Source organism: Pseudophryne corroboree, chromosome 1 (genome assembly GCF_028390025.1).
Source record: "Pseudophryne corroboree isolate aPseCor3 chromosome 1, aPseCor3.hap2, whole genome shotgun sequence".
NCBI lineage: Eukaryota > Metazoa > Chordata > Amphibia > Anura > Myobatrachidae > Pseudophryne > Pseudophryne corroboree.
The window spans coordinates 261,447,047-261,466,584 of NC_086444.1; the positions used below are offsets into that span (position 1 = coordinate 261,447,047).

A 19,538-nucleotide genomic window follows, 5' to 3' on the forward strand; every position below is an offset into this window, starting at 1 on the left:
TGCATCTGACTGTGTCATTATGGGGGGAAATGGGCATGTGCTGCCCCAGAGCCGACCCTAACCAAAATGATGCCCTAGGTAAGATTTTGGCTGGTGCCCCCTAACACCACCGCTAGTTCCACCTCTGACCCTGTACCCCTTTCCCAGCACCATTACCCCTCACCCATAGCAGTCCTTATTTTGGTGTTCCCTCCCCCTCTATTTTAAACAGGAACAGTGCGCACATTTGGCGCACAGCCCAAAAAGGTGTGTTTTTGCTGGCAAGGGGCATGGCCATACAATAGTGCCCCAATTCAAATTATGCCACACAGTACTGCAACTTTATTCACAATTTATCATGTGATAGTGTCCCTAATTCATGTTACATCACACAGTAGTACCACTTTGCCTCATAAACGTTACTCCTCACAGTAGTGTCCCTTGTTCGCATAACATCACACTGAATTGCTCCTTATGCACATTACACCACACCATATTTCCCTTTATTCACATTACATCACACAGTAGTGCCATTTCTATATGTTACGCTACGCATCTTATACACATAATGCCGCACATCAGTAATGCATTTATACACCTAATACTACACAGTAATGCCCCTTACATATATTACACACATTATTAATGTCCTTCTAAACATAATGTGCCTTACACAGTATGCCAACCTTTATTAATGCCCTTATACACATGATGTCCCTTACACATATGCCGCACATTATTAATGCCCTTATATACATAAAGTCACACATAGTGCCCCTTACACACATGTGTACATTATTAATGCATTTATACACATGACACACATAGTGCCATATACACATATGCCTAACACTATTACACAACCAACCCACTCACACAAACACAGCACTCACATGGCCACTAACACTGTGACCTCTGCCTCTGCTTGGACACAGATGTGTCCTCATAAATCTTGCCTCAATATGCCATGCAGCAGGAGATGCCTGGCGTGAGTCAGCTGTCAACTTGGCTAACGGCATGTTCCTATTTTTGATGAAAATGCATCTTATTTGCATTGCTATGTGGTTGGGATGCACAAGCAGCTTCTGCTGATTACAATGATATGCTGAATGCTTATATACTGCGTGTGACTGTGGCTGTATCTGCATACAAAATGCTACACACAGAATGCTGCATATCATTTTAATCAGCAGAAGCTGCTTGTGCCCCTAGGCATGCCAAATGCCCTAGGCACTTGCCCAGTTTGCCTATGCCTAGGGCCGACTCTGTGGTGCCCACTCCCCATATACAAAAACATACAGTACGTTTTACATAGCTCAGGTTACATTGTCCGGTGATGACGTGTGATCACCAGACAATAACTATTAGGGGGCCACATTAATTTGAAATATATATCTGTATGATAATATAACCGTAACAGCTCAGAGACAAGTGCTGAGGTAGACCCACTCTCACCTCCTGGGATGCTGCTGCTCTGTCTGCCTGCTGGGGCTGTGGGCAGTCAGGAGTGCAGAGAGTAGCTCTGTATATGGCTCAGTCAGCGGGTGAAAGTGGTGTTTCAGGGGTCTGGTGGGGATTGATTCCGCAGCCGGGTTCAGCCATTTTGATTCTTATCACATGATTTGCTTTCTGCTAATCCCAGACAGCAAGTTGCTCATCTGATTGCAGCAGCCAATACCTGTCACCATGCAGGTATAAAGAGGGCCATCCAAGGAATCACAAGCTGCCAGTGCAATGTTTTGACAGCCTAGATGCGTGCATCTAGTGAACTCATGCGGATTCTATCCTATCAGTGAATCCACTGCAGATATTATCCTTTGCACTCACTGGTTCCATTGGTTCCACTCCGATACTCTCTCAGTTGGTTCCAGTCTGATAATTATGCCATTGGTTCCAGTCCAGTAATTGCTCCATTGGTTCCAGGCCGATATCTGTATTCACAGTTCCAGGTTGATACCAAGATCTCAGCCCTCAGTCCAATTTTCCAAATCTCCGGATCTTGATCAGTAAACAACGCCTCAGCCTCCTTACTCCTCAAAGTTTATGTAATGCTAGTTCTGGTTGACCCAGTCAGGAGGCAGCAACCTGCACGTCGGGTGCAGCAAAGCCTAAACTTCCTTCCAGGTGTCCCTGGCAAAACCACCGGCGTACCTGTTCTGGGAATCCACCAACTACCTGTTACTAGTTAAAGTATCCCCATAATTTATGAGCAGGAATTATATTAAGCCAGCTACTTTCAAAACTCCAACTCCCGGGTCTGTACCAGTCAAGGATCCAAGTTCAGATTCACAAAACCCTCACAGCGTGACAATAACTGACAGACTACTTGCTATTTTATAATCTTTATTATAACATTAACTGTTCATCAATCATTTTATACAGTGATATTACAAAGGCAGTGACTTCTTGCTGAATGATACATATATAGCAGCATATAAAGATCTGTCTTTAAGCACTGTGGCTTCAGTCACGCTGGAAAAACCCTCTTGGCGTGCCGGTCTCAAGTGACTCAGCTGTGCTAAAGTCTTTGTCGTGGAAAATGTGTGTCTTAGTCACACAAATAAAACAACTGGATGTGACAAAACTACTTTTCTAGATTACACTGATCAAATTGATGTGTGACATTCGTGCACCTGTGTGCGAATGAGCCTGAATCTGTATACCAAGTGCTACAATGCAGCAGCGCGGCTTATTCTCACTCCAAGTTCTTTATCTGCAACTTTATAAGTGATTAAAACTATTTCCTGTGAGGGGCAAATGCAGGATTTAGCGAGGAAGGTTTCCGTGGGTGGGTGTGTATGTATACATGCATGTATGTGTTTTATTATAAGGGCACGGTCGTGCCCTTATATTAAGGCTGAATCGAACAAACGGAATTCTCCCATAGGGAACTTCAGAGATGGGGGCATGGTGTTTGAGGGGCTACACCTCAAACGTGATTAGACGTACCGAGCTGAAATTTGGCAAGGACGCGTAGAATCGTCACCCGGTGCTGCATGCCAAATTTCAGGGCAAAATAATAAAAACTGAGGAATTGGGAGTAACCTAAAGTTCCAACTGTCAGTTTTTTTCTGCAACTTCCTGTATGGCTTATTGACAACGTTTTCCTATAGAGTGAATGAGGAGATTTTTGGGAAGGCATAACTCAGGGTAGAGGACAAAGAAAGACTTGGGGTTTGTTTTATTAGACAGAGTATGTCCCAGTGTAGTGCCTTTTGGGGTTGTGGTTTTTGAGAAAGTTATAGTTTTTTTTTAATTAAGTAAAATATGCCCCATTTTAAAGATAGGGCTTTTCAATTTGTTGCGCCTGCGCAGTGGCCGCCAGCAGGGGGTGTACAGAGAGTAGCTTCACTTGAGTGGAGCAATATGGCTGATCACTCCTCACATAGCCAATTTATTTTGTGATTATAAAAATAATTAGATCTATATGTATTATACAAAATGATTGGGGGGTGTTTTGGGACTGAGTGGATGCTGTCTGAGTCTTTTTTTAGCTATGGTGTCGTGTCAGTAAAAATATATTACATCCGTATTGTGCTGTGAGCGTGGCCAGGCAGTTTAGATGACGTCACTTAATTTATTCATGTGTGGCCGCAATGCCAGATGGGGCGGCAAATTCAAATGTGCTCTTCTACTCTATGTGACTGTGTACATTGCTGCCTGGCCGGCCGCCCTGTTACTGCTGCACCTGAAGCTGCCACACAGTAGCAGCAGCACAGGACATGTGACAGGAAGACAGAGCGGGCAGCTAGTCGCCCCTGCCTGTCCCCATCACGATTGCCTCTCAGCAGTGACAACCTCGGCAGATTGTTCCTGGACGAGGCTCCCAGCAGCGCTGTGCACTAGTGATTCATGCGCTCGCTGGGACCGGTGCAAAGACTGCAGTTCGCCGGCGGGTAGCCTGATCTGTGTAACCCGCTGGATCTGCAGTGACTGGCTTCCACTACCTGCGGAGGCATGAGAATCGGAGGTTACCAGCAGCTACTAAGGATCCTCTGTGACCCTATCTCCCGCTCTATGCTCCTCCTCTACCTGACACTCATGTGCTACCTGTACCGCCCCCTGCTGATGACAGTATTTTGGGTGTGGGTGGGTTACTATGGTGCGAGTGCCGGGCAGGAGGCACAGGACACATGCCCACTGTCAGCGCTCGTCATATGCTCCAGAGTCCTGGCCCTAGCTATAGGCAACTACCTAGGACATGGGGAAATCCTAGGGCCTGCAGAGCAGCACAGCATACTACTGTCAGTGTCAGCACAGCTGTGAAAGTGAAACTACAGAAGAGTCCGATCAGGGGGCGTGGCTACACGGGTCACTGCTGCCTTCCTGCAATGTGTGAAACTGAGGGGAGGAATGGCTCTGAGCTGCAATACTGGACATTGTGATATGCTGCCATGTAATTGTCATGTGTTAAGGTAAGGGAGGCACCATCTATAAGTGAACATGTATGTATAAGTGTGTGGCTGTGAGTATATATGTGTATAAGTGTGTGGCTGTGAGTATATATGTGTATAAGTGTGTGGCTGTGAGTATATATGTGTATAAGTGTGTGGCTGTGTGTATATATGTGTATAAGTGTGTGGCTGTGTGTATATATGGGTATAGGTATGTGGCTGTGTGTATAGGTGTGTGGCTGTGTGTATAAGTGTGTGACTGTATATTTGTACAGCTGTGTGTGTGTGTGTATATATATATATATATATATATATGTGTGTGTGTATATAAATGTACGGCTGTGTGCATATATGGGTATAGGTATATGCGGATGTATGATTGCGTCAGAGTACGGATGTATAAGTGCACCAGCGTGCGGACGTATGAGAGCGTCAGTGTGCGGCAGTATGAGAGCGTCAGCGTGCGGACGTCTGAGAGCGTCAGCGTGCGGACGTCTGAGAGCGTCAGCGTGCGGACGTCTGAGAGCGTCAGCGTGCGGACGTCTGAGAGCGTCAGCGTGCGGACGTCTGAGAGCGTCAGCGTGCGGACGTCTGAGAGCGTCAGCGTGCGGACGTCTGAGAGCGTCAGCGTGCGGACGTATGTGCGGTGAGCGGACGTATGAGAGCGTCAGTGAGCGGACGTATGGGAGCGTCAGTGTGCGGACGTATGAGAGCGTCAGTGTGCGGATGTATGAATGTAAGAGCATCAGCGTGCGGTTGTTTGAGAGCGTCAGCGTGTGGATGTATGAGAGCGTCAGCGTGTGGATGTATGAGAGCGTCAACGTACGGATGTATGAGAGCGTCAGGGTAAGGATGTATGAGAGCGTCAGGGTAAGGATGTATGAGAGCGTCAGGGTAAGGATGTATGAGAGCGTCAGGGTAAGGATGTATGAGAGCGTCAGGGTAAGGATGTATGAGAGCGTCAGGGTAAGGATGTATGAGAGCGTCAGGGTAAGGATGTATGAGAGCGTCAGCGTGCAGATGTATGAGAGCGTCAGCGTGCGGATGTATGAGAGCGTCAGCGTGCGGATGTATGAGAGCGTCAACGTACGGATGTATGAGAGCATCAACGTACGGATGTATGAGAGCGTCAGGGTAAGGATGTATAAGAGGGTCAGGGTAAGGACGTATGAGAGCGTCGGCGTGCGGACGTATGAGAGCGTCAGCGTGCGGATGTATGAGAGCATCAGCGTGCGGATGTATGAGAGCGTCAGCTTGCGGACGTATGAATGTAAGAGCGTGCGGATGTATGAGAGCGTCAGCGTGCGGATGTATGAGAGCGTCAGCGTGCGGATGTATGAGAGCGTCAGCGTGCGGATGCATGAGAGCGTCAGCGTGCGGATGCATGAGAGCGTCAGCGTGCGGATGCATGAGAGCGTCAGCGTGCGGATGCATGAGAGCGTCAGCGTGCGGATGTATGAGAGAGTCAGTGTACGGATGTATGAGAACGTCAGTGTGTGGATGTATGAGAGATGCAGTGTACGGATGTATGAGAGATGCAGTGTACGGATGTATGAGAGCGGCAGTGTACGGGTGTAGGGATGTACAACAGCGCCGTAACTACGTGTGTGCCATTGGTAGTAAGCGCCGCTGCAGCAGTCCCCTCTCCTTCAGCATTGGCTGCCCGGCGCTGCTGTGAATGCTGGGATGCGCTTCCCTCATCCCAGCATTCACAGCAGCGGCCAGCCAATACGGAAGGAGAGGGGACTGCTGCAGCGGTCTACTACCAATTACATAGCGCTGCAGCGGCTCCTGTCCCCCTCCCTCCTCCTCCTTCTTCCCAGCAGCTGCCCGGGATCTGCCACCACGAGGAGCCTGACTGCCAGCGAGGAGAGATGGTAAGTATTTATCTCTCTCTCTCTCTCTCTCTCTCTCTAATATGTCCTAGAGGATGCTGAGGACTCCAAAAGGACCATGGGATATAGACGGGATCCGCAGGAGACATGGGCACTTTAAGACTTTAAATGGGTGTGAACTGGCTCCTCCCTCTATGCCTCAGTTAGATTCTGTGCCCAGAGAGACTGGACACACACTAGGGGAACTCTACAGAGTTTCTCTAGAAAAGACTTTTGTTAGGTTTATTATTTTCAGGGAGCACTATTGGCAACAGGCTCCCTGCATCGTGGAGCCGCGCCGCTGTCCCCCTCACAGAGCCTGAAGAAAGAAGCCGGGTGAGTAACATAAGCAAAGAAGACTTCAGTGAAGGCGGCAGAAGACTTCAGATCTTCGGAGGTATCACGCAGCGGTCACGCTGCACGCCATTCCTCCCACACACAAGCGGCACTAAATGGGTGCAGGGCGCAGGGGGGGCGCCCTGGGCAGCAATTAAACCTCTTTTAAGGACAGGCACAGCAGTATACAGTGCATAGGCACTGTATACAGACCCCCGCCAGTATAAATAAAAGGGGGACACTAGCGCGCCATTTAGGGGGCGGGGCTTCGTCCTCCAGCTCTAATCAGCGCCATTTTCTCTTCACAGCAAGCTGGTCATGGCCCTTCACTTCTGTCACAAGTAACAGGGTGCAAAAACAGGGGCGGTGCACAGCAAATTTGGTGTTGTATATATTTATATATAAAAGTGCTGCTAGGTCTGGGACATTGTATATTCCTTCAGACCGGGTGAGGCGCTGGTCGTCAGCTGGCATACTTTCTCTCTGAAGGACCTTACTGTGGGTCTGTCCCCTATAGCCCAGTGTGTTAGTGGGTGTCGGTACGTGTGTGTCGACATGTCTGAGGCTGAATGCTCTTCCCAGGAGGAAGCTGGTGTGGGGGCGGAACAGAATGTGGGAGTAAATCTGTCCGCACCGCCGACTGCTGATTGGGTAGATATCTGGAGTGTCTTAAATGCATGTGTGGCTTTGTTGCATAAAAGATTAGACAAATCTGAGTCTCAGAACCAAGCATGGAGACAATCAATGGGAGATGTTTTGTCACAAACTCAGACCCCCTCGGGGTCACAGAAATGTTCGTTTACCCAGATAGCAGACACAGATACAGCCACGGATTCGGACTCCAGTGTCGACTATAGTGATGTCAAATTGAATCCTAAACTGGCTAAGAGCATCCAGTACATGATTGTGGCAATAAGGGACGTATTACATATCCCTGAGACAAGGGTCTGTATGTATAAGGGAAAGAAACCTGAGGTAACATTTCCTCCCTCTCATGAACTGAATACTCTTTTTGAAAGGGCTTGGGAAACTCCTGATAAAAAGTTACTGATTCCCAAGAGAATTTCTATGGCATATACTTTTCCCTCTGAGGATAGGGTAAGGTGGGAGTCAACACCCACAGTGGACAAAGCTCTAGCACGGTTGTCCAAGAAGGTGGTGCTACCGTCCCCTGACACTGCAGCCCTAAAGGATCCTTCGGATCGTAAGCAGGAAACTACCTTGAAATCTATTTATGTCACTATGGGTATGCTGCTCAGGCCGGCCGTGGCATCGGCATGGGTGAGTAGCGCTATTGAAAAGTGGGCAGATACCTTGTCATCTGAAATAGACACCATGGATAGGGATAGCGTGCATTTGAAGCTGGGTCATATTAGGGACGCAGCGGTCTATTTAAAGGAGGCTGCGAGAGATATTGGCCTCTTGGGATCAAGGGCCAATGCCATGGCAATCTCAGCTAGGAGAGCGTTGTGGACTCATCAATGGAATGGTGATGCTGACTCTAAAAAGGCTATGTAGGCTCTGCCCTATAAAGGTGGCGTTTTGTTTGGTGAAGGCCTCGCGGACCTGGTATCTACAGCTACTGCGGGTAAGTCATCTTTTCTACCTTTTGTCTCTCCACAGCAAAAGAAAACGCCTCAGTATCAGATGCAGTCCTTTCGGTCTAATAAATTCAAAAAAGGACGAGGGTCCTCCTTCCTTGCCGCTAGAGGTAAGGGAAGGGGAAAAAGATCGCCGGCTGTGGCAAGCCCCCAGGAGAAGAAGTCCTCCCTGGCTTCTACCAAGTCCACCGCATGACGCTGGGGATTCGCTGCGGGAGTCCGCACCAGTGGGGGCACGTCTTCAGTCGGATCTGGGCTCACTCAGGCATGGATCCTTGGGTGCTGGAAATTGTGACCCAAGGGTACAAACTGGAGTTTCAAGACGTGCCCCCTCACCGATTTTTCAAATCGGTCTTGCCAGCTTCTCTTCTGGAAAGGGAAGTAGTGTGCGCTGCAATACAAAAGCTATGTCAACAACAAGTCATTGTCGCGGTACCCCCGTCACAACGGGGAGAAGGGTTTTATTCACGCCTGTTCGTGGTCCCAAAGCCGGATGGCTCGGTCAGACCGATTCTGAACTTAAAATCCCTCAATCTGTATTTGAAAGATTCAAATTCAAAATGGAATCTCTCCGAGCAGTGATATCCAGTCTGGAAGGGGGGATTTTATGGTGTCAGTCGATGTTTACCTACATGTCCACATATATACTCCACATCAATCTTACCTGAGGTTTGCTGTTCAGGATTGTCATTACCAATTTCAGACGTTGCCGTTTGGGCTTTCCATGGCTCCGAGGATTTTCACTAAAGTAATGGCGGAAATGATGGTGCTCCTGCGAAAGCACGGTGTCACAATTATCCCGTACTTGGACGATCTCCTGATAAAGGCGAGATCAAAGGAGCAGTTACTAAGAAATGTTGCGCTCTCCCTGACAGTGCTGCAACAACATGGTTGGCTCCTGAATTTGCCAAAGTCACAGTTGGTTCCGACAACACGGCTGTCATTCTTGGGCATGATTCTGGACACGGACCTGCAGAGAGTTTTTCTCCCGGTGGAAAAAGCTCTGGAAATCCAGAACATGGTCAAAGGGATTCTGAAACCGGCAAGAGTGTCGATTCATCAATGTACTCAGGTGCTGGGGAAGATGGTGGCGGCCTACGAGGCCATTCCGTTTGGCAGGTTCCATGCCAGGGTGTTTCAGTGGAACCTGTTGGACCTGTTGGACAAGTGGTCCGGGTCTCACCTGCACATGCACTGGAAAACAAGCCTATCTTCCAGGAACAGAGTTTCTCTCCTGTGGTGGCTCCAAAGTTCTCACCTCCTAGGGGGACGCAGGTTCGGGATCCAGGATTGGATCCTGGTGACCACGGATGCAAGTCTCCGAGGCTGGGGAGCGGTCACACAGAGGGAAATTTTCCATGGAAAATGGTCAAGCCAGGAAGCTTGTCTGCACATAAACATTCTGGAATTAAGAGCCATCTACAACGGCCTTCTACAAGCGGAACATCTCCTGTTGGACAACATAACAGCAGTGGCGTACATAAACCACCAAGGCGGAACAAGAAGCAGAGCAGCGATGGCGGAGGCCACAAGAGTTCTCCGCTGGGCGGAAAAACATACAGGCGCTCTCTCGGCGGTCTTCATTCGAGGCGTGGACAACTGGAAAGCAGATTTCCTCAGCAGACACGATCTCCATCTGGAGAGTGGGGTCTTCATCAAGAGGTCTTTGCAGAAGTGACAAGTCATTGGGGAATTCCTCAAATAGACATGATGGTGTCTCGCCTCAACAAGAAACTTCAGAGATATTGTTCCAGGTTGAGGGACCCTTAAGCCAGTGCGGTGGACGCCCTGGTGACGCCCTGGGTGTTTCAGTCGGTCTATGTGTTTCCTCCACTACCACTCATTCCAAAGGTGATAAGCCTCATAAGAAGAACAGGGGTTCAGGCGATACTCTTTGTTCCAGATTGGCCACGGAGGGCCTGGTATCCGGATCTTCAGGAACTGCTCATAGCAGATCCCTGGCCTCTTCCTCTAAGAGAGGATCTGTTACAGCAAGGGCCGGTTGCGTTTGACGGCATGGCGGTTGAACGCCAGATCTTAGCCCGGAAGGGTATTCCCGGTGAAGTCATCCCTACACTGCTTAAATCAAGAAAGGAGGTAACGACGAAGCATTATCACTGTATTTGGAGAAAATACGTGTCTTGGTGTGAAGCCAAGAAGGCTCTTACGGAAGAATTTTAGCTGGGTCGTTTTCTACATTTTTTGCAGGCCAGTGTGGATGCGGGCCTAAAGTTGGGCTCCATTAAAGTCCATATTTCGGCCTTATCGATTTCCTTTCAAAAAGAATTGGCCTCCCTTCCGGAAGTTCAGACTTTCGTGAAGGGTGTGCTGCACATCCAACCTCCATTTGTGCCCCCGGTGGCACCATGGGACCTTAACGTGGTGTTGCAGTTCCTTATGTCACATTGGTTTGAACCTTTACAGAAGGTTGAGTTAAAATTCCTCACTTGGAAAGTGGTCATGCTATTGGCCTTGGCATCCGCAAGAATTAGTGGCCTTGTCTCACAAGAGTCCCTATTTGATCTGCCATGTGGATAGAGCGGAATTACGAACTCGTCAACAATTTCTACCAAAGGTGGTTTCTTCATTTCACATGTACCAACCTATTGTGGTGCTTGTGGCTACTGAAGTTTTGGCTGATTCAAATTCTCTCGATGTAGTCAGAGCTTTGAAGATTTATGTCGCCAGAATAGCTCGTATTAGGAAAACAGAGGCACTGTTTGTCCTGTATGCTCCCAACAAGATTGGGGCTTCTGCTTCTAAACAGACTATTGCACGTTGGATATGTAATACGATTCAGCATGCGCATTCTATGGCTGGATTGCCGTTACCGAAATCGGTGAAGGGCCATCGGTGAAGTGACAGAACGGGACCCGGGAACGGAGGAGACCGGCTGCTGCAGGAGAAGCGCGCGGACTGAAGGAGAAGGAAGACGCGGCGGACTGAAGGAGACGGAGGACGCGGACACAGAGGACCAGGCCTGAGGTTGTGGAAGGAAGAGACGCGGTCACCGGCGGCAGGTAGTTACCTGCCCCCGGCGGTAAGTGTAAAACACACAGCCTATGACCACACAACCCAGAGCCGCACATAAGAGGGGACTGACAGGCGGGACGCCGCACTAGTCATACCCCAAACATTCAAATAGGACGCAGTTCAGAGGGCACATAGGCATCCACCACACCTATGGTAAAGGTGACCCACAGGGTACACCTGACATTTACCTGAGCTGGGGTCCAATCGGTATACCAATAGGAAGGTATACCTTGCAAAGGGTAGTCTGCAGGACACACCTGACAGTGGTGAAGGAACTGTGGGACAAGGACCAAACACAATATTGAAATTAGGATGCTGACCTAATCATATCTAATTTACAAATAAAGAGTTCAGATAGAAACCATATCAGATTGATCATTGGTGCAAAACCTACAATCAGGCGCAAACAGTCAACACAATCACTTATCCAAGTACCACTCCCATCCCGCAATACCCTATATTCCCATTTTTCCCTTATATCCCCCCCAGAGCGCGCTGACCATGCCAAATCATACCAGAAAGGTGGGCTCATCTTGGGCGGCTGCCCGAGGGGTCTCGGCGTTATAGCTTTGCCGAGTAGCTACTTGGTCGGGTTCAAACACTTTTGCAAAATTCTACAAGTTTGATACCCTGGCTGATGAGGACCTCATGTTTGCTCAATCGGTGCTGCAGAGTCATCCGCACTCTCCCGCCCGTTCTGGAGCTTTGGTATAATCCCCATGGTCCTTTTGGAGTCCCCAGCATCCTCTAGGACATAGGAGAAAATAGGATTTTAATACCTACCGGTAAATCCTTTTCTCTTAGTCCATAGAGCATGCTGGGCGCCCGTCCCAGTGCGGACTTTGGGGGTCATTCCGAGTTGATCGCTCGTTGTTTTTTTCCGCAACGGAGCGATCAGTCGCTAACGCGCATGCACAATGTCCGCAGTGCGACTGCGCCAAGTAATTTTGCTATGCAGTTAGGTATTTTACTCACGGCATTACGAGGATTTTTCTTCGTTCTGATGATCGGAGTGTGATTGACAGGAAGTGGGTGTTACTGGGCGGAAACTGAGCGTTTTATGGGTGTGTGTGAAAAAACGCTGACGTATTTTTTAAAAACGCGGGAGTGGCTGGAGAAACGGGGGAGTGCCTGGGCGAACGCTGGGCGTATTTGTGACGTCAAACAGGTACGATACTGACTGAACTGATCGCAATGGCAGAGTAAGTCTCGAGCTACTCAGAAACTGCTAAGAAGTGTGCTAATCGCAATATTGCGAATCCGTCGTTCGCAATTCTAAGAAGCTAAGATTCACTCCCAGTAGGCGGCGGCTTAGCGTGTGTAATGCTGCTAAAAGCAGCTTGCGAGCGTACAACTCGGAATGACCTCCACTATCTGCAGTTCTTGCTATAGTTATTGCTTATGTTACACAAAAGTTCTGTTTCAGTTGTGATCAGCCTGTTGCTGATTTTGGTTCATTCCGTTAACTGATATTTGGTTAAAAGCCATGTTGTACGGTGTGTTGTGGTGTGAGCTGGTATGTATCTCACCCTTAGTTAACAAAAATCCGTTTCCTCAAAATGTCCGTCTCCCTGGGCACAGTTCCTATAACTGAGGTCTGGAGGAGGAGCATAGAGGGAGGAGCCAGTTCACACCCATTTGAAGTCTTAAAGTGCCCATGTCTCCTGCGGATCCCGTCTATACCCCATGGTCCTTTTGGAGTTCCCAGCATCCTCTACGGACTAAGAGAAAATGATTTACCGGTAGGTATTAAAATCCATTTTCTCTAACATCCTAAGTGGATCTGGGGACTTCGTAAGGACAATGGGGAATAGACGGGCTCCGCAGGAGATAGGGCACTCTAGAAAAGAATTAGGTCTACTGGTGTGCACTGGCTCCTCCCTCTATGTCCCTCCTCCAGATCTCAGTTAGAATCTGTGCCCGAACGAGAAGGGTGCACCTTAGTGAGCTCTCCAGAGCTTGCTGAGAAAGAAAAGTATTTTGTTAGGTTTTTTATTTTCAGAGAGCTTCTGCTGGCAACAGACTTTCTGCTACGTGGGACTGAGGGGAGAGAAGCAAACCTTACCAACTGCGGGATATGTTGCGCTTCTTAGGCTACTGGACACCATTAGCTCCAGAGGGATCGAACACAGGTACTAACCATTGGCGGTCCGATCCCAGAGCCACGCCGCCGTCCCCGTCGCAGAGCCAGAAGCAAGAAGCACGGCGTAGATGAAGAAATCGGCGGCAGAAGACTTCAGTCTTCAAACAAGGTAGCGCACAGCACTGCAGCTGTGCGCCATTGCTCCCACAGCACACCACACACTCCGGTCACTGTAGGGTGCAGGGCGCAGGGGGGGGGCGCCCTGGGCAGCAATAAGGTACCTTTGGCAAAAGTAAGCAGACATACAGGTAGGCACTGTATGTCTGCATGAGCCCCCGCCATTTTTTTCACACAAAATCGCGGGACAGAAAGCCACCAAGAAGGGGGCGGGGCTTCTTCCTCAGCACTCACCAGCGTAATTTTCTCTTCACAGCTCCGCTGGAAGGAAGCTCCCCAGACTCTCCCCTGCAGAATCACGGTTGAGGGGTGAAAAAAGAGGGGGGGGCACATAAATTTAGGCGCAAAACAGATAATATAGCAGCTACTGGGCAAACACTGAGTTACTGTGTTTTTTCCTGGGTCATATAGCGCTGGGGTGTGTGCTGGCAAACTCTCTCTCTGTCTCTCCGAGGGGCCTGGTGGGGGAATTGTCTTCAAAAGAGCTTCCTCTGTGTGTATGGTGTGTCGGTACGCGTGTGTCGACATGTTTGACGAGGAAGGCTATGTGGAGGCGGAGCGGGAGGAAATGAGTGTGGTGTCGCCGCAGCCGGTGCCGACACCGGATTCGATGGATATGTGGAAGGTTTTAAATGAGAATGTTAATTCCTTACATAAAAGGCTAGATAAAGCAGAAGCCTTGGGACAGTCTGATCTTGCTACGCAGGGGCCGTCAGGGTCTCAAAAGCGTCCACTATCCCAGGTTGTTGACACAGATATCGACACGGAGTCTGACTCTAGCGTCGATGATGAGGAGGCCAGATTACAACCTAAAATGGCCAAAGCTATAAGATATATGATTATAGCTATGAAGGAGGTGTTACACATCTCTGAGGAAAGCCCTGTCCCTGAGAAGAGAGATAATATGTTTGGGGAAAAGAGACAAGTGGTGACCTTTCCCCCGTCTCATGAATTAAATGAGTTATGTGAGAAATCGTGGGAATCACCAGATAAGAAACTGCTGATCCCCAAAAGGATGCTAATGGCGTACCCCTTCCCGCCATCGGACAGGTTACGCTGGGAATCCGCCCCGAGGGTAGACAAAGCGTTGACACGCTTGTCTAAACAGGTGGCGCTACCGTCACAGGATACGGCAGCCTTAAAAGATCCTGCAGATAGAAAGCAGGAAGCTATCCTAAGGTCTATATACACACATTCGGGTACCGTGCTTAGACCGGCCATTGCGTCGGCATGGATGTGTAGTGCTGTAGCAGCATGGGCAGATATGTTATCTGAAGAGATGGAAACCCTGGACAAGGATACTATATTACTGACACTGGGGCATATAAAAGACACTGTCCTGTATATGAGGGATGCTCAGAGGGACATTGCCATGCTGAGCTCTAGGATAAATGCTATGTCGATTTCAGCCAGAAGGGGCCTGTGGACTCGACAATGGACATGTGATGCCGACTCTAAGCGGCACATGGAGGTTTTGCCTTACAAGGGTGTGGAATTATTTGGGGAAGGTCTGTCGGACTTAGTGGCCACAGCTACGGCTGGAAAGTCAAATTTTCTACCATTTATTCCATCACAACCTAAGAAAGCATCGTATTATCAAATGCAGTCCTTTCGTTCACAGAAGGGTAAGAAAGTCCGAGGTGCGTCCTTTCTTGCCAGAGGCAAGGGTAGAGGAAGGAAGCTGCATAACACAGCTAGTTCCCAGGAACAGAAGTCCTCCCCGGCTTCAACTAAGTACACCGCATGACGCTGGGGCTCCACAGGTGGAGCCAGGGTCGGTGGGGGCGCGTCTCCGAAATTTCAGCCACCAGTGGGTTCGCTCACAGGCGGATCCCTGGGTTATACAGATAGTATCCCAGGGGTACAGGCTGGAATTTGAAGAGATACCCCTCGCCGCTTCCTCAAATCGGCTCTGCCAACGTCCCCCATAGAAAGGGAGTTGGTGGTAACTGCGATTCACAAATTGTATCTCCAGCAGGTGGTGGTGGAGGTCCCCCCCCCCCCCCTTCAACGGGGGAGAGGGTATTATTCCACAATGTTTGTGGTACCGAAACCGGACGGTTTGGTCAGGCCCATTTTGAACTTAAAATCCCTGAACGTTTACCTGAAAAGGTTCAAGTTCAAGATGGAATCGCTGAGAGCAGTCATTGCGAGCCTGGAAGAAGGGGATTTTATGGTGTCGCTGGACATAAAGGATGCTTACCTGCATGTCCCAATTTATCCACCTCATCAGGAATACCTCAGGTTGGTGGTACAGGATTGTCACTACCAATTCCAGACGTTGTCGTTTGGTCTCTCCATGGCACCGAGAATATTTACCACGGTAATGGCAGAAATGATGGTGATCCTGCGAAAGCAAGGAATCACAATTATCCCGTACTTGGACGATCTCCTTATAAAGGCGAGGTCCAGCGAACAGTTGCTGATCAGTGTAGCACGCTCTCAGGAGGTGTTACAGCAACACGGCTGGGTTCTGAATATCCCAAAGTCGCAGTTGATCCCTACGACTCGTCTGCCCTTCCTGGGCATGATTCTGGACACAGACCAGAAGAGGGTTTATCTCCCGACTGAGAAGGCTCAGGAGCTCATGACCTTAGTCAGAGACTTATTAAAACAAAGACAGGTGTCAGTGCATCAATGCACGCGAGTCCTGGGAAAGATGGTGGCATCATACGAGGCCATTCCCTTCGGCAGGTTCCATGCGAGGACCTTTCAATGGGATCTGTTGAACAAGTGGTCCGGATCACATCTACAGATGCAGCGGCTGATCACCCTATCCCCCAGGGCAAGGGTGTCTCTGCTGTAGTGGCTGCAGAGTGCTCACCTTCTCGAGGGCCGAAGATTCGGCATTCAGGACTGGGTCCTTGTGTCCACGGATGTGAGCCTCCGAGGGTGGGGAGCAGTCACGCAGGGAAGAAATTTCCAAGGCCTGTGGTCAAGTCAGTAGACTTGTCTGCCCATAAACATCCTGGAAATAAGGGCCATATACAACGCCCTAAGTCAGGCAGTAAACCTGCTTCGAGACAAATCGGTGCTGATTCAATCAGACATCACCGCAGTGGCTCATGTAAACCGTCAAGGCGGCACAAGGAGCAGGGTGGCGATGACAGAAGCCACCAGGATTCTTCGTTGGGAGGAGAATCATGTAAGAGCACTGTCAGCAGTGTTTATCCCGGGAGTGGACAACTGGGAAGCAGACTTCCTCAGCAGGCACGACCTCCACCCCGGAGAATGGGTACTTCATCCAGAAGTCTTCACACAGGTGTCAGACCGGTGGGAACTGCCACAAGTGGACATGATGGCGTCCCGTCTAAACAAAAAGTTACAGCGGTATTGCGCCAGGTCAAGGGACCCTCAGGCGATAGCTGTGGACGCACTAGTGACACCGTTTGTGTTCCAGTCGGTTTATGTGTTTCCCCCTCTTCCTCTCATACCCAAGGTACAGAGAATCATAAGAAGAAGAGGAGTGAGAACAATTCTCATTGTTCCGGATTGGCCAAGAAGAGTTTGGTATCCGTATCTGCAAGAAATGCTCACAGAGGACCCATGTTCTCTGCCCTTAAGACAGGATCTGTTACAACAGGGGCCCTGTCTGTTCCAAGACTTACCGTGGCTGCGTTTGACGGCATGGCGGTTGAACGCCGGATCCTAGCAGAAAAGGGGATTCCGGATGAGGTTATTCCTACGCTTATAAAGGCTCGGAAGGTTGTAACGTCTAAGCATTATCACCGTATATGGCGAAAATATGTTGCTTGGTGTGAAGCCCGGAGGGCTCCTACAGAGGAATTCCAGCTGGGCCGGTTCCTTCATTTCCTACAATCCGGAGTGTCTTTGGGCCTAAAATTGGGATCCATTAAGGTCCAGATTTCGGCCCTATCCATTTTCTTTCAAAAAGAACTGGCAGCTCTTCCTGAAGTTCAGACCTTTGTGAAGGGAGTGCTGCATATACAGCCCCCGTTTGTGCCTCCAGTGGCACCTTGGGATCTTAACGTGGTGTTGGGTTTCCTAAAATCACACTGGTTTGAACCACTAAAAACTGTGGAGTAAAAATATCTCACGTGGAAGGTGGTTATGCTGCTGGCTCTGGCCTCAGCCAGGCATGTGTCGGAATTGGCGGCTTTGTCACATAAAAGCCCCTATCTGGTTTTTCATATGGACAGGTCAGAATTGCGGACCCGTCCACAATTTCTGCCCAAGGTGGTGTCATCATTTCATATGAACCAACCTATTGTGGTGCCTGTGGCTACAGGGGACTTGGAGGATTCCGAGTTACTAGATGTAGTGCGGGCTTTGAAGATTTATGTGACCAGAACGGCCAAGGTCAGGAAAATGGAGTCGCTGTTTATCCTGTATGCATCCAATAAGTTGGGTGCTCCTGCTTCAAAGCAGACTATTGCTCGCTGGATCTGTAACACGATTCAGCAGGCTCATTCTGCAGCTGGATTGCCGCCTCCGAAATCAGTAAAGGCCCATTCCACAAGTAAGGCGGGCTTCTTCTTGGGCGGCTGCCCGAGGGGTCTTGGCATTACAACTTTACCGAGCAGCTACTTGGTCGGGATCAAACACATTTGCAAAGTTCTACAGGTTTGATACCCTAGCTGAGGAGGACCTTGAGTTTGCTCATTCGGTGGTGCAGAGTCATCCACACTCTCCCGCCCGTTTGGGTGCTTTGGTATAATCCACATGGTCCTTATGGAGTCCCCAGCATCCACTTAGAACATTAGAGAAAATAAGAATCTATTTCTCGTAGTCCATAGTGGATGCTGGGCGCCCGTCCCAAGTGCGGACTTCTTCTGCAATACTGTATATAGTTATTGCTTAACAAAGGGTTATGTTATGTTACATCAGGTTATCTGATGTTTTGTATTGTTCATACTGTTAACTGGGTTTGGTTATCACAAGTTATACGGTGTGATTGGTGTGGCTGGTATGAGTCTTACCCTGGATTCCAAAATCCTTTCCTTGTAATGTTAGCTTGTCCGGGCACAGTTTCCTTAACTGAGGTCTGGAGGATGGACATAGAGGGAGGAGCCAGTGAACACCAGTAGACCTAATTCTTTTCTAGAGTGCCCTATCTCCTGCGGAGCCAGTCTATTCCCTATGGTCCTTACGGAGTCCCCAGCATCCACTACGGACTACGAGAAATAGATTTACCGGTGAGTAAAATCTCCTTTTTTGCTATGTGTGTTTAGCTGTTTGTGTGTTTTGTCATATGTGTGTATGTATGTTTTGCTATATGTTTGTCTTTTACTATTTGAGTGTATATACAGGGCCGGCCTGACCATTACATCGCGGAGAGTACCATATGTGGAGGGTGCTGCTGCTGCCTTCTCATGTCCTCCCGAGGTGTGCTCGCACACCTGCTGCACTGCTTAAAGAGAGAGCCTGGATCACAGGGTGAGGTGAGTGGGGACCCAGGGAGGGAAACCACTGGCACAGGGTCGCACACTGCGGCCGCCATCTTTCTGCACCTCTGCCTTAGTCACTCTATACCTGTCACCCACTATCTCCCTGTCAGCCCTGTCTCAGTCAAAGTATAGATAGCGTGGCGAGCCACCGTGCCCGCAGCATGGCGAGCCCGCAAGGGGCTCATTTGCGCTTGCCCAGCTGTCGGTATGCCGGCGGTCGGGATTCCGGCGCCAATATGCTGGTCGACGGGAGCCCGGCCGCCAGCATACCCTGCTACACCCGGGCAAGCGCAAATGAGCACGGTGGCTCGCCATGCTATCTATACTTTCTCCAGGGCGCTCATGGACCCCCAAGAGGGAGAAAAGATGTCGGTATGCCGGCGGTCGGGATTCCGGCGCCAGTATGTTGATCGTTAGGAGTCCGGCCACCGGCAAACAGAAGACCACCCCAGTCACCCACTGTCTCCCTGTCACCCCTGCCTCAGTCACCCACTATCTCCTTGTCTCTCCTGCCTCAGTCACCCACTATTTCCCTGTCATCCCTGCCTCAGTCACCCACTATTTCCCTGTCGCCCCTGCCTCAGTCACCAACTCTACCTGTCACCCCTGTCTCAGTCACCCACTATCTCTCTGTCATACCGGCCTCAGTCATC

The 19,538-nt window shown here is 49.5% G+C and overlaps 1 long non-coding RNA gene across 1 annotated transcript; it reads left to right on the forward strand.

Moving 5' to 3' along the window:
- The first annotated feature begins 3,321 nt into the window (after positions 1–3,321).
- LOC135056138 (uncharacterized) lies at positions 3,322–19,045 on the forward strand. The gene is made up of 3 exons (XR_010243902.1): positions 3,322–4,394; positions 6,197–6,250; positions 18,748–19,045. It is a non-coding gene; the product is annotated as an uncharacterized LOC135056138 (long non-coding RNA).
- The last annotated feature ends 493 nt before the right edge of the window (positions 19,046–19,538 follow it).